General features: G+C 42.0%; 1 non-coding gene across 1 annotated transcript; it reads left to right on the forward strand.

Moving 5' to 3' along the window:
* The first annotated feature begins 13,184 nt into the window (after positions 1-13,184).
* LOC148880816 (small nucleolar RNA R71) lies at positions 13,185-13,291 on the forward strand. The gene has a single exon (XR_016106248.1). It is a non-coding gene; the product is annotated as a small nucleolar RNA R71 (small nucleolar RNA).
* Positions 13,292-15,190: the final 1,899 nt, after the last annotated feature.

Here is a 15,190-nt window from a genome sequence, read left to right on the forward strand (position 1 = left end):
AGCTCGGTCCGGTGCAAGAGCTCAGAACAATTGACCCGGCTTTGCACCCCGAACTGTTTCTTTTTTTCTTCAGGCGTCCCCTTGGCTGGAAGGCTCTCCTTCTCTCTTTCTTTTTTTGGGTGTGCCCTCGCCCTTCTGGTTGATCTCCTCTTCAGTGGCTATGAACTTATCTGCAAGCTTTAGAAACTCGATTATGGTCGTGGATTGGTTGATGACCATGTGCCACTGGAACTCTTTGTGCACCATGCCCTTCTTGGCTACAGCAAGGCGTACGGCGGGGTCCAGGCGTGGTATCTGCATACAAGCATCGTTGAACCGCTTGATATAGCCCCAAATGGACTCTCCCTCTCTTTGTGCTACGTTGAAGATGCTTTCTTCAGTTCGTGGGCACCGTTTGCTGGTGACGAAGTGAGACGTGAAAGCTTGTGCGAACTGTGCCCATCTTCTTATTGACCCGGGTGCCAAGTTTCGGTACCACGTGCGGGCTGCTCTCCTAAAAGTAGTGGAGAAGGCCACGCACATGCACGACTCGCTGGCTCGCGCCAAGTGCGTCTATGACTGAAAGGCGTCTACATGATCATTCAGGTCAAAAGACCCGTCATACTTATCAAGAGGGGGGAGCTTGAAATCCTTGGGCATCAGGACTACTAGGAGTTCGGAAGACAGGGGGACAGAACCGAGAGGAGGGGAGCTTTGACTGCGGCCGAGCCTACCTCTTCTTTGCCCATGAGCTCGAGCAAATCACGGGTGACAGATCGGTGAGCTCGGCGACGGTGTCTCTGCTTCTTGATGGGCTCGGTGTTCGTGCTGCTCACCTCCGTGCTATCCAGAATGGTTTGTGCCGGGAGTAGCCCGGTCCGCTGGTGATGGCTACGGACAGAAGGATCCTGCTTGGAATCTATTGCCAGGATCTCGAACCGGTTTCAAGGATCGGGGCTCCAAACTTTGACTGTCAAGGCGACATAGACCTATTGAGCCGGGGTCCTCCCAACCTGCCTGCCCACTGCAAGATCGGGATAGCCGATCTCTCCCGTCTGCCGTTGGGGGAGGCCTAGTTTTTTGGGAGATTTTGGGGGGTCTCTCCTCGACTGGAATGCTCGCTCTGGCGGCAAGATTTAACTTGCTGCGAAGCTAGGCGTTGAGGCGAGAGCTGAGGCTGCTGAAGCTGAGGTTGGGGCAGCTGGGGGAACTGCTGCTGATACTGATACTGGGAGAACTAGTGCAGTATGTGTAATTGGTAAAGTTGAAGTTGTTGGAACTGTTGCATTTGAGCCAGCATGACCCTCATGCACTGCAGTAGGTCCTCCAGTTGGTTCGGGTTGACCACTGAGGGCACGACCGAAGGTTCGATGAATGTTGTTCCGACTGTAGCAGGAAGTGGGGCGATGACAGGTGTCATTGTGAGAGGCACGCTTAAGCTGGGGATTCCGTCCGCGGAGAGGGGGACAGTGAACTGTCTGATACAGACAATAGGAAGCTGGGGTTGTTCCCTGGAGTTATCTATCTCTGTGCTTCGTCCGACATTGCTAGAGGAAGCCATGAGCGTTGGATTGTTTCTAGGAAAAAAAATGAACTTGAAATGTTTACAGAGAAAGGCTTTTTGAAGCGTTTCCCACAGACGACACCAAATGATGTAGCACAATCCGGTCACTCCTAGTTGGCGCTCGTGTGGCCCCTGAGATGTACCTTGTTCCTTGAAGGTAAGTTCCTTATAGCTGAATTTCGTTGCTTCCAGCCCTCTGACTTTTGACAGGGCAGGTATAACCGCCACTGTCAGTCTGCCACAGCCACTACAGGCAAGGCTGAGGTGGCACGCGTGGGGCCATCGTGCAGGGTACGTGTGTGTCAGGTGTGGGACGCCTTCCCAAAGGTGGCAGGCGCGGCAAGGGGACATGCCTGCAATCCGTAGGTTTGTCAGGTACGGCGGTCGGGCAGGAAGCCATCCTATGGTATACCGAGCTGCTCTCCTGCAAACTGCCCTGAGCTGGGCCATCCCTAAAGTGACGGGCTGCTTGCAGCCGGTTATGCCGAGCTAGCCGACCCGAGGTTTTTGTGCCTCAGGGTGTCCAAAGAAGAATCAATGCATTCTTGCTTGGGAGTGGCCCAAGGTCCATTGGGAGGAGCTCGGGTCTCAACAGGGGTCAGGGTGCCCCAAACTCGGGACCCCGTGAAGTCCCTTGACCCCGGGGAGGAGGTGCGGGCGAGGCGGCTTTCAGCGAGTAGTTTACCCACCGAGTTGCCATGCTGAACTCGGTGGGACTTCCCCACCGAGTTGTGCTCTTGTTCGTTGTATTGTGATGCTGAGTCATTGTTTGAGCTAGGTCACGCCTACGTGTACTGTTAGACAGTTTTGTATGCCCTTAGCTTCAATCAAAATGATGTACTTTATGAGTTTATTGTAAATGACTAAAAGTGCATATTTGATTCATGTTCCCTCAGTATGTTTCTGTGTAATACCCTTAACTGGACACTTAATGAGACTCGTGTTAGTTTAGAATGTTCACAGCCAGTGGATCGGTCTGAGGAGACCTATCCTGACAAGGTTGACACTGTGGTGCCACCAAGTCGGTTGGGGTGGCTTGTCTCAGCTACCGGGGTGAGACCCTAGGCACATACAGTGTGGGATTAATTGAATCTTTGAACTGGACCAGATTTCCAGTATTGCCCTGGACCTTGGAGATTGATGGGAAAACTGGAAAGTTACACCCGACCCCTAGACTCGATTATGATACTACACTAGGTGTCGGATTAGGTTGTCTTTGATATACCAATCAGTGAGATCCTTAGCGGGGGTCAAAACCTGGGTATGTTGGGACAGTCTGAGAATTCATCTGAGTGGGTGATCATAGTGACAGGATCAGCCCCTTTGTCGAACAAAGGTAATGATCGGGGATGCACTCTCACTGATGGAAACCAAGACTGTCAGCAGCCGATTTCAATCGTTGAGATTTGTTTTGCAAAATATATTTTATATGAAATATAAAAGTATATAAATTATGGTTTCAAAATGTTTGCAAAAAGGTTTTAATTCCTGGGATCCATATTTGAGAGAGTGCAACACTGTTCCTTGCAGCCGAGGGAGAGGTCCTCTCTTGTCGGGCAGTGTATGATCATTAAGGGCTGAGAGGTTAAGTGTAAGACCATTGAGGATAATACCTGATGGGCTAATCTTGTATTTGCCCATAGTCCCTGGGTGTTACAAGGTGGCTTGGCCCAGGGACCACTTAGGGTAAGTGTTGGGCCCATAGAGCCCATTTGATGGGTTTCAAGGGGTGCACTGTCTTTAACAGTGTATTCGACCAGGCCTTGTAACAAAGGCTGGGCCAAACCCATGTGGCTGATGTGTAGATCAATGCTTGGGTCCCATGCCATACAAGGAAGCCCAACTGGGCAACAGTTAGGAAGGTTGAGTGAGCACATAAGCTTAATGAGCCTAAAACCCATTTTGAACTGGGCTATTTATTTAGTTAATTAAAGGGGAAAATTCTGAGATGGATTAGCAGATAGGATAGGGTCTTAATCCTATCCACTCAGAGAGTCCAGATGATTCTTGGGAAGAATCAGGTTCTTAGGAAGGACACTGTTGATTCTACTCCACCTTGCACAGCGCCATCTTTAGTGGGAGCAGATTTTGGTTTCTACCTTGGGCGTGAACACCTCCATTGAGAGATATTATTTCTCTGTATCAGGTAGTATCTCTCTCTCTCCTCCTATTGGTTCAGATCTGGTTCTGTTTATGATTCAAGAATGATCCTTGAAAATATGATTTTCTAAATAGGGAATTCGATTCCCAGTTGAAGGGAAAGAAAAATTTTTGAAATTCGCTCCCTTAATTCTGCAATCTTGGGCGTCCATATGATGGATTTCCTATCCCTTCAGTTGTATCAGAGCCAGGTTCAAATCTTGAACCATTCTGTTTTAGATCTGAACCTGTGCAAATAGGGAGAAGGCGTTCTACCCAATTTGCGCAGATATGGGTTTTGGGAAATTTGTTCCCAAAACAGATGGGCAAATAATCTGAAATTAATTTTAAATAAATCCTATTATTATTTAGAATAGTTCTTTATAATTTTCTTGATTTATGGGTTGTTCGTACAAGAGGAGATCAAAATGTTGGTTTGCGCAGGGAGAACTACAAGATTTGTAGTTTATTGAATTTATTTATTACATTTGGTCTGTAAATAATTTTTTTTTATTTTTTTAGACTCAATGTATAGGCATTCGATTTGATGTAATAATTAATAGAAATAGGATTTATATTTATTTTATTTTTGGATCGAAGATGGTAGCGCAGAGAAGGAGATTTCGCAGATGGGAGATTCACTATCTGCGATTTGCAGTTTGAGAAAATGCAATCTGTGATCTAACCTCTGTTTTGCAGGATGGAGTGTGCGAACAACCCTGATTAACTGTTTTTTGTTTTTCTTTTATCAATTATTTAATTTTAGATTATATTCTTGAATTAAGGATTTAATTAAAAATCAAACCCTAGACCCATTCGAACCAAGATTGGTTCAAACTGTTTGGACCAATTCTAGGGTTTAATCAAGACTGAAAGTCAATCCTAATTTTCCCACTAATGGGCCTGATGATTGATATTTAATTAAATGATTAATTCAGCCCAGCCTGTAAAGGCCCAGTTTTAAATAGTTAAAACTACAAAAAGCCCATTTTAAAGGATAAAGCTATATGAGCCGAACTGGGTAACCCTAATTCAGCCCATATACCTAGATAATATTAATGGTTAATATTATGGAATTTTAACGGGCTTCCAACGGGCCTTACAGATAATTAATTGATTGGATCAATTTATCCCTGCATGAGATGTATGGATGTGTGATGTGCTGCGTACATGGGCCATAAGTACTTGGCCCATGCTCATTTGACAGTGGCTCTTGCGCGCATCATGGCTGAATGCACATCATTGCCATGGTGTCCCTTTTGGTCATTGGATGACCTCCCTCAGTGGTGGGCCCCACACCTCATCAAGAGGTTACGTCCGGAACCCTATCCGATTTAAGGCCCACCAAAATCTGGCTTTATGAAAGTCAGTGGGAGCCACTTTGGTTTGACCTAAATCAAACTAGGGCCTAATTATTTGTTCCCTCCAGCTAATATGAGTGCATGCGATGGGGAGATTCATATGATGAACTCTCTAAAGGCCTTCTATCATTAGCATGAGGATGGGTCCTTTAGTAATGAGGAGACGCACCAGAAAATGGGCTATCCGTTTGCTGTTGGGCTTGTCTGAGTGTTTCATAAGATGATAGGGGCGTCATAGACCGATGTGAGAGGGGCTTCACCAGAAAATGGAAACTCTCTCACGATACCTTGGCGTTCACGAATATGATGGGAAAACACTCACTGGACAGAAAAGGTTTACCTGAAAATGGCTCTGAACCTTGTCTGATAGAGGCCAAAGCGAAAACTCATATGATGAGTGGATACGATCCTTCACAGAAAGGTGGTGGGGTTATGCAGCTGAAACAGTTGGCTCCATGCACCCTATGTGATTTCCCACATTTCCAGAGACAACCCGTAGTCTCAATCACTGAGAAAGGAGGGAAATCTTAGAGATGAATAAATGGAAATGGATCATAGATTAAAATCCATATCTATGAAATGAACATGAATCAAATTAGGTTGTGGACTGATGTTTGCTCTCTTATCAGAAAATGGCAAACGGATCTTTTGCAAAGCTTCTTGATGACAACAAGCTTAAGGGCCCAAACTACGCCGACTGATGTGTAGCTCATTGTGACACTAGCAAGTGCACTAGCCATTCAAGTAATAAAGTAGTGAGTGAAATATCGTTCCCACGAGGATTTAGGAAACAATTACCAATACTAAATCGAGCACTTCTTATCTGATCAACAAATAAATCAAAACTTTAATGAAAGCTAAAAAATCCTAAATTAAAATCTATCTAAATCATTGGCCCAATTGCCTTCAAATCAGGTTAGAAGAGTAAGCAGTAAATGTCAATCTCAGAATTCAGCAATCTATCAATTTGGATCATTTGAATAAATCATGATTGAGCCTTGGTTTGGTGAAACCCCAAGGTCATGAACAGCCTCTCTCAAGCGCATGTTCATCCTATGCATGAGTGACGGCTCTTCTATCTCTAGCAAGAATCTAATCCCCATGCATGCATTTCTTCAAACACTTCTAAGTCATCAATTCAAATCTGAATTGATCACCAACTGAATTGTGCAAGTTATCTCTAACCTTGCACTCAATTCAGTTCTTGAATAGTAGATCTGAATTCCTAGAGTCTCTCACAAGCACTCTAGGAATTCCAAACTGTAGATTAATTCGGCCAATCTGAAAATTGCAGATCTGAATTCTCTTTCAAGCAATTCAGATCTTGCAATCTCAGATCCGAGAATTCAGATCTGAGTTTTGAAGGTTATTTGGCTGAATTAATCTACAATAACTCCCTTATTCAAGAAACTTCAAGTACAATTCATGACCATTTGAATGAATAAAAAAGAATTAAATTGCTGAACTAAAATTTTACAAGCTGAACTACATCAAGGAAGAATGGAAAAAAAAAAAGAGAAAGAAGAAGGAAAATATAACAAAGAAACTAAATTCGAATCAAAAGAGAATGAACTACAATTGATTTATTACAAAAGATCTTTGAATCACAAACCCTCAATTCGAACTCACCTTCTCTTCTAGCTTGCTTGTCTTGAACTTCCTTCAGCCCTTCTTCTTCTTCTTCCTTGTGCCTAGCCTTCTTCTCTTCTCTTCTCTCAAGGTGGCCGAACCTCTAAGAGTGGGGAGCCTTCCTCTCAAGCAATTGAACCCTCTCACCCCTCCTAGAGGCCTCCTTATATAGTTTTTCAAGGGGGCTCTTGCCCCTTCTTGAAGTCTCTAGAATTGGGTGTATTACACCCCTCATGAACCTTCTAGACTGCTCCCTCCTTCTCTTCAAGAAACTTCTAGGAGTTGCCGCCCCTAGCTCCCTTTGGGCTGCTATTTGGGCTACAACTTAGCTTGCTTTTGAGCTCATGTGGGATACACTCTAGGCTGTTATTTGGACTGAAAATGGGCTGGGCCAAAATTTCCTTCTTGCTAGGCTTCTTCCCTTGGGTTTTCCAAAGAGTTCGCTTGCACTACTTGGGCCGAATGAAACTCCCTTGCTCTCATGGCTGGGCCGGGCTGAACTTGATAAATTTTGGGCTTTCTTTTATTGCTTTTGCCTTCTTTTTGTTGATTTGGCTCCCCCTGAAATCTTTCTTGCAATCAAGTTAAAATAGGGCAAAATCTAATTAAACCAGCATAAAATTTCATGCAAAAACCTCATAAAATATAGATAAATTGTAGGTTCATCAAATACCCCCACACTTAAGCTTTTGCTTGTCCTCAAGCAAAGACATCAGCCATAAACTTAACATTCCCCCCTTCTGTTCTCACCATTTACCTGGTGAACTTTTTAAGATAGAAATTCATTCAGTAGTCGGGGGACTTTTGTAAGTGCTCAACTCTTATTCTTGTAAATTATTATTTAAGATATGTATAAGATCCAAGGAAAGGAGAATATGAATTTCATCATAGTCTACCCTTCACTCATAATTCATATATAAATCAGCTCCTTAATTGTCAAGGTTAATAATCAAATTTCACTAAGTTTCACATCTGTAACTAAACCTTAATGAGAGTTCAACTTTAGAGTGCCCCTTTGAACCTCAGCTATCAATTTCTTAATTCTAGGGGTGAGTGCATCTTATGCTCCATCTCACCCCTTTTTTTTTTTTTTGGTGTGAGTGCATCTTATGCTCCATCTCACACTTTTCTTTTCTTTTTTTTTCTTTTTTATATATATTTTTTTTTTGGTGTGAGTGCATCTTATGCTCCATCTCACACTGGTCACTTGCTTGAGGTAGGTAAATAGGACTCATGTTCTAAGCTGCTAGTTTTACTATTCAGCTCAGAATAGCGGAGTCAATTTGAGCTTTTGTCCTTCTTTGCAATTATTGAACCTCAAGAATCAACACTTCAGATGTGCACTAGCTTTCTTGATCATTAATAATGAAATCAAGGGCTTCCATACACATGAAGGAAGTTAGGGCTAGTCATGCTGAAAGGCATATTCAGCTCTCCTTTTCTCATGCATATATCAAACTGGGTTATTCACAAGAATAAAAACTTAACAAGTACATCAGTCTCCCTCAACTCATTGAATTCCTTCTTAAAAAAAAATCATCAAATAAATAGTAATGATCTTGAGGGGTTCCAGTCTTTTTTGGTTATGTCATTGCCTGCATATGTGTGTTGGGGTGCATGGTTTCAGCCCCCATATCCTACCCTCGGGCTCACTCCCCCACACTTAAGATGAACATTGTCCTCAATGTTCGTAGTGTTAGGGGATCACACTTGCTAGAGCAAACTGAAGAAAAGAAAATGATGAACTGAGTCCTTAAAGAATTGGAAATTTGAGAAAAAGATCTTTATTTTACTAACTAATATTCTAAAAAGATAAATGACAAAAAGATTCCTTAACCTGTTCATGAGCAAGCATAAAAGATTATTGGTTATCAAGATAAATAGTGGATGGAGGGGGTACAGTACCGCCCATTAAATATGGTTTCAGGCGCTGACCATTTACTTTAAACGTGCCCTGAACCGGGTGGGTGAGTTCTATAGCCCCATGGGGAAAAACCTGTGAAATGGTAAAGGGTCCAGACCATCTGGATCTCAGCTTACCTGGAAACAAGTAGAGACGGAAATTATATAACAATACCTGTTGGCCTACATAAAAGTCCCGTCTCAGCAAGTTCTTATCATGACAGTTTTTTATTCTTTCTTTATAAACTTTGGCATTCTCATAGGTGGTAAGTCTAAATTCATCCAATTCATTCAATTGCAACCGCCTTTTAGCCCCTGTGGCCTGAATGTCAAAATTTAAGAATTTAAGAGCCCAATAGGCCTTGTGTTCTAATTCAACTGGTAAATGGCATGCTTTACCAAAAACCAATTTGTAGGGGGACATGCCAATGGATGTCTTAAATGTAGTTCTGTATGCCCATAATGCATCATCTAATTTGATGGACCAATCTTTTCTGGCAGATGCTACGGTCTTTTCCAGAATTCTTTTGAGTTCCCTGTTAGCCAACTCCACTTGGCCACTGGTTTGAGGGTGATAAGGGGTAGCTAATTTATGTGTAATTCCATATTTCTGCATTAACCTCTCAAATTGGCTATTGCAGAAGTGAGTTCCCCTATCACTAATTATAGCTCGCGGAGTGCCAAATCGGGAGAATAGCTTCTTTAAGAAGTGTACCACCCTTCTTGAGTCATTTGTGGGTAAAGCCATGGCTTCTACCCATTTGGATACATAGTCAACTGCAACGAGGATGTACTTATTCCCAAAAGAATTCGGGAAAGGTCCCATGAAATCTATACCCCAAACATCAAAGATTTCACAGATTAAAATATTGGAAAGGGGCATTTCATTCCGTCGGGAAATGTTTCCCGATCTTTGGCATTTGTCACATGTGGACACATACCTATGGGCATCTTTGAAAAGTGTGGGCCAATAAAAACCTGATTGCAAAACCTTGGCTATGGTGCGACTAGCTCCAAAATGACCTCCTGCTTCTTTATCATGGCAAAATTGGAGTATTGACTCCATCTCCTCCTCGGGGACATATCTCCTTATGATCTGATCTGCACACAATTTATACAAAAAGGGTTCCTCCCACAGATAGTATTTTACATCAGAAAGGAATTTCTTTTTCTGTTGATATGAAAAGTTAGGAGGAAGGACTTGTGCAGCTAGATAATTAGCAAAATCAGCATACCAAGGATATGAGTATTTCTGTATTGAGTACAACTGCTCATCCGGAAATTCTTCTCGAATGTTGCTGGTTATCTCCTCTTTTGAGCTTACCGTGTCCAACCAGGAGAGATGGTCAGCAGCCAGGTTTGCAGCACCCTTCATGTCTCTAATCTCAATGTCAAACTCTTGCAATAAAAGGATCCACCTAATCAGTCTTGGTTTTGAGTTTTGCTTGGTAAGCAAGTGCCTTAATGCCGAGTGATCTGTGTAGACAACAACCTTGGATAATATCAGATATGAATGAAACTTATCAAGTGCAAATATTACTGCTAGCAGCTCCTTTTCTGTGGTGGTGTAATTGAGTTGGGGTCCAGTCAAGGTTCTGCTAGCATAGTAAATTGGCTGAAAATGTTTGTTCATTCTTTGTCCTAAAACAGCTCCTATAGCAAAATCACTCGCATAACACATTAATTCAAATGGGAGGGTCCAATTTGGTGCTACCATGATAGGTGCATGGATCAATTTGTCTTTCAAGATGTTGAAAGCATGAAGGCATTCAGTTGAAAATTCAAAAGGCACTTCTTTCTGAAGCAAGGTAGATAATGGCTTGGAAATTTTTGAGAAATCTTTAATAAACCTCCTATAGAATCCGACATGTCCTAAGAAACTTCTCAAAGAACGAACAGATGTTGGGGATGGCAATTTTTCAATTGCCTCCACCTTGGCCTTGTCGACTTCTATACCTCTTTGAGAGATCTTGTGTCCAAGCACTATGCCTTCTTGCACCATAAAATGACATTTCTTCCCATTCAACACAAGATGTGTTTCTTTACATCTAGTAAGCACATGTTCCAGATTATTCAAACATGCATCAAATGAAGAGCCAAAAACTGAAAAATCATCCATGAAGATCTCAATAAAATTTTCAACCATATCAGAAAATATAGACATCATACATCACTGAAAGGTTGCTGGGGCATTGCATAACCCAAAGGGCATCCTTCGGTATGCAAAGGTTCCATATGGGCAAGTAAAAGTGGTCTTTTCTTGATCTTCTGGTGCAATTGGTATCTGGTTATACCCTGAATATCCATCCAAGAAACAATAATACTCATGCCCGGCTAGCCTCTCCAACATTTGATCCATAAATGGGAGAGGGAAATGGTCCTTCCGGGTGGCTTCATTTAATTTTCTATAGTCAATACACACACGCCATCCGGTAACGGTTCTAGTAGGGATGAGTTCATTTTTCTCATTTGGAACAACAGTCGTACCCCCTTTCTTGGGCACAACTTGCACAGGGCTTACCCAAGAACTATCAGAAATAGGATAAATGATCCCAGCATCTAACAACTTAATTATTTCAGCCTTTACCACTTCTTTCATGTTGGGGTTCAAGCGCCTTTGGGGTTGAATGGAAGGCTTGCTGTCCTCTTCCATCAAAATTCTGTGAGTGCAGATTGATGGATTAACGCCTTTGATATCTTCTACCTTCTAAGCTATAGCATTTTTGTGTTCCCGCAGCACTCTTAATAATTTTTCTCTTTGTAAGGGATTCAGCGCTGCGGAAATTATCACGGGGAGATCTGATGGTTCCTCAAGGAAAGCATACTCTAAATGGGATGGTAATTGCTTCAGTTCAAGGGTGGGGGGTTCTTGGAGTGATGGCTTACCTGATGGTCCAGGCAATTTGCCTAAGTTCTCTAATTTAAGAAACCCCTTTCCCTTGAATTGAGGCTTATCGTTCAGGTATGCTATCATGAGGTTTATTTTTTCATTTTCTCCTTCTTCAAGTTCTCCCTGCTGGAGGCAGAGTTCAAGAGGATCAGTTATTCTACTTACCTGGAAGCATTCATCAATTGTCAATTCAATGGCATCAATCATAAAACAAGAATCACCACTAGAGGGTGCATGTTTCATAGCATTAGACATTTTAAAAATTATCTCATCATCTTGTATCCTAAGGCTGAGTTGTCCTTGTTGGACATCAATCATTGCTTTCCCGGTAGCCAGGAAAGGTCTCCCTAGGATAAGCGGGACCTCCACATCTTCTTGCATGTCTAACACAATGAAATCAACTGGAAAAATGAATTTGTCAACTTTAACTAACACATCTTCTATGATCCCCCTAGGATGTCTAATGGATCTATCAGCCAATTGTAATGCCACTCTAGTGGGTTGGGGTTCATTCAACCCCAATTTCTTGAAGATAGAATATGGCATTAAGTTGATGCTAGCTCCCAGGTCACATAAAGCTTTTTCAATTTTTAAACTGCCAATGGTACAAGGAATAGTGAAACTCCCTGGATCTTTGAGTTTCTGAGGCAGCTTGTTCAGAAGGATAGCAGAACATTCCTCATTTAATGCAACTGTAGCCACATCTCCCAGTTTCCTTTTGTTTGCCAATAATTCCTTCAAAAACCTTGCATAGTGTGGCATCTGGGCTAAAGCATCAGCAAAAGGAATATTAATATGTAAACTTTTAAATATTTCAAGAAACTTACCAAATTCCTTCTCCAATTTTTGTTGCTTCAGCCTGTTAGGGAATGGAACTTGTGGTTGTTGGTGCATTCCTTGTTGTGCTTCTGGTTGTTCCGTCTTCTGTTGTCTGGTCCCAAGGTTTGTTTCTGCCTTGGGTTCAGCCCAATTCTTCTTTTCTACCTCAGGCAACTCTTTTCCACTCCTTAAGGTAATAGCTTGCACCTGCTCTCGTGGATTCACTTTAGTGTTGCTTGGAAGAGTTCCCGGCAGTCTGGAAGAGATTAATTGTGCCAACTGCCCCACTTGGTTTTCCAGGTTTTTGATTGAGGCTTCCTGGTTCTGGAACCTAGTTTCTGCACCTGCTATAAATTTTGTCATCAGTTCTTCCAAATTGGATTTTGGTTCAGGCTGATGATAAGTCTGGTGGAACGGCTTGGAAGTATGCTGATTTGGCCAGGGCTGGTTTGAATGTCCCCTCCATCCTGGATGAAAAGTATGGTGACTCTGGTAACCCTGTTGTCTTGATGAATTGCTGACATAGTCAACTTGTTCAGTAGATGATCTGAACTGATTGCCAACTTGGCAGTCTGTACTGATGTGGCCTCCCCCACACAATTCACAATTAAGAGGCTACACATGCATGGCAGCTATCTGCATTTCATCTATTTTCTTACTGAGTGCTCCTATTTGTGCAGATAGTGCTGTATAAGTGTCAACATTATGCAAGCCTTGCTGCTTCCTAGTTTGAGTTCTTTCCGAATGCCATTGATAGTTGTTGGCTGCCATTTCCTCAATAAGTGCATGGGCAACCTCAGGAGTTTTATTATTTATGGATCCTCCAGTTGCAGCATCTAATATGGTCTTATTTGAGTCAGTAAGACCATTATAGAAAGTCTGCACTTGCAGCCAAATGGGGAGGCCATGGTGAGGAACTCTCCTTAACAGCTCCTTGTATCGTTCCCATGACTCATATAAAGATTCCCCCTCTTGCTGGAAAAAAGTAATGATGTCATTCCTCATTTTAGCAGTTTTAGAAGGGGGAAAATATTTAGAGAGAAAACGGCTGGCCATTTCGTCCCATGTGGCTATAGATCCTGCCGGTAATGAGTTCAACCAAGCTTTGGCTTTATCCTTCAAAGAAAATGGGAATAACCTCAGCCGGATGGCATCATCACTTACCCCATTGTGTTTGAAGGTGTCACAGATTTCCAAGAAGTTAGCAATATGGGCATTCGGATCCTCATGGGCCATACCACAAAACTGAACCGTATTTTGTATCATTTGGATTATGGCCGGTTTAATTTCGAAGTTATTGGCAGCAATAGTTGGCCTGATAATGCTGGAGACAGTCCCGGTGAGGGTGGGTTTGGCATAGTCCATCATAGTTCTTTGTTCAGCCATTTCTTGTGCTTCTTGTCTGACTTGCCTAGCAGCTCTCAAACGGACACGGAGAGTCCGTTCAATCTCCGGGTCGTAAAGGATCTCTTCCAGTTCAGGTCTGCTTGTCATAAACTGTTAAGGTCAAAGCAATAAAAATGCCAATATTCACAAAAGAAAATAAATAACTAATCTTATCACACTGAAAATGTAAAGTGAATTATTGGAATACAAAAACCTACATCCTATCATGAATAAATGAAGCCGATTATACTAAAAGCAGATTTAAACCAATCATCTTATTCAAGGTTCCTTTATCTACATCCATCGATTGCAACATCTGAATTCAGACCCAAATTAGTTGAGTTCAGATCTACAAGTCTTTGGCATTGTTAGTCCAGAGAAATTAACAAATAATAATTCAGATCTGAGCTGTATATTCATACACACTCATTGGTATACACTACAATATACATCCATTAAGGTTGGAATCAAATCTGTGATGCTTTAGGGTTGAAATCAGATCTGATCTGAAAAATATATTAAAAGGATCTGAAATAAACTAAAACCAGTCCTAAGTTAGGCTTGGTTTAAGGATTTTAAGCTCTACAATTGAAGCCCAAACCTGTATAGCTGATGCATATCAAACACTTGCTAAGACCTGAAAATCGGGTCTACAATGTTTGGTATTGCAAGCTATTTGGTCCACACAACTTTTGTAGAAATCTGAAATCAGGTCTGCATTATTGGCATTGCTACTGCTGCAAATTAGCAGGTTGTAGAACAGATCTGAGTTCAAGTTCAGTTCATTCTCAAAAGAGATCAAAGCTTGTCATCATAATTTTTTTTTTCTTTTTTTTTTATTTTGCAAAGAGCATCCAAGAATGTGTGGGTGTTCGAAAGCACAAACCTGACCTAAAATCAGGTCTGCTAACTGTTGTACTGTAGCAGCCCTACTACAGATCTGAATGCTAATAGAAATACTTGGAAAGTGCTAATTTTTATTAAATATCTGAGGCATAACAATTATTCAATCCAAACATACACCTCCTTAGCTAATGTAGCTCGATTACAAGTGGATAAAGCAAATGTTCAGTTCATCCAAAATCCAAAATGTGCTCTGTATCAGTTCAGTCCTCAACTATAGTTCAGATCTGTATCAGTTTAGATCTGAATTTTCTTTTTCATTCTTTGCTATCCAATTACCTTTGGGGTATGTCGGATTTATCATAGGGTGAATTGGGGTGATGATGGCACCCAATTCACCTTAAACTTGTATCAGTTCAGGTCTGAGTTCATCTGAACTCAGATCTAAACTGAGCAGTTCTGCAATAGCAGAATTCAGGTCTGAACTCAAGTCTGAGTTCGGATCTGAAATCTCAATTGCCTTACCTTCAGTTATTTCTACCAAATTGTTTTTGGAGAATAGCAGAAGTGCCCTAGGGTGAATTGGGGTGGTGATGACACCCAATTCCCCTCAAAATTGCATTAGTTCAGGTTTGAGTTCAGAGGAACTCAGATCTGAACTGTTGCAGATCTGCAATA

Source organism: Nelumbo lutea, chromosome 1 (genome assembly GCF_056320005.1).
Source record: "Nelumbo lutea isolate HS-2025 chromosome 1, American lotus-T2T, whole genome shotgun sequence".
In the NCBI taxonomy this organism is placed as follows: Eukaryota; Viridiplantae; Streptophyta; class Magnoliopsida; order Proteales; family Nelumbonaceae; genus Nelumbo; species Nelumbo lutea.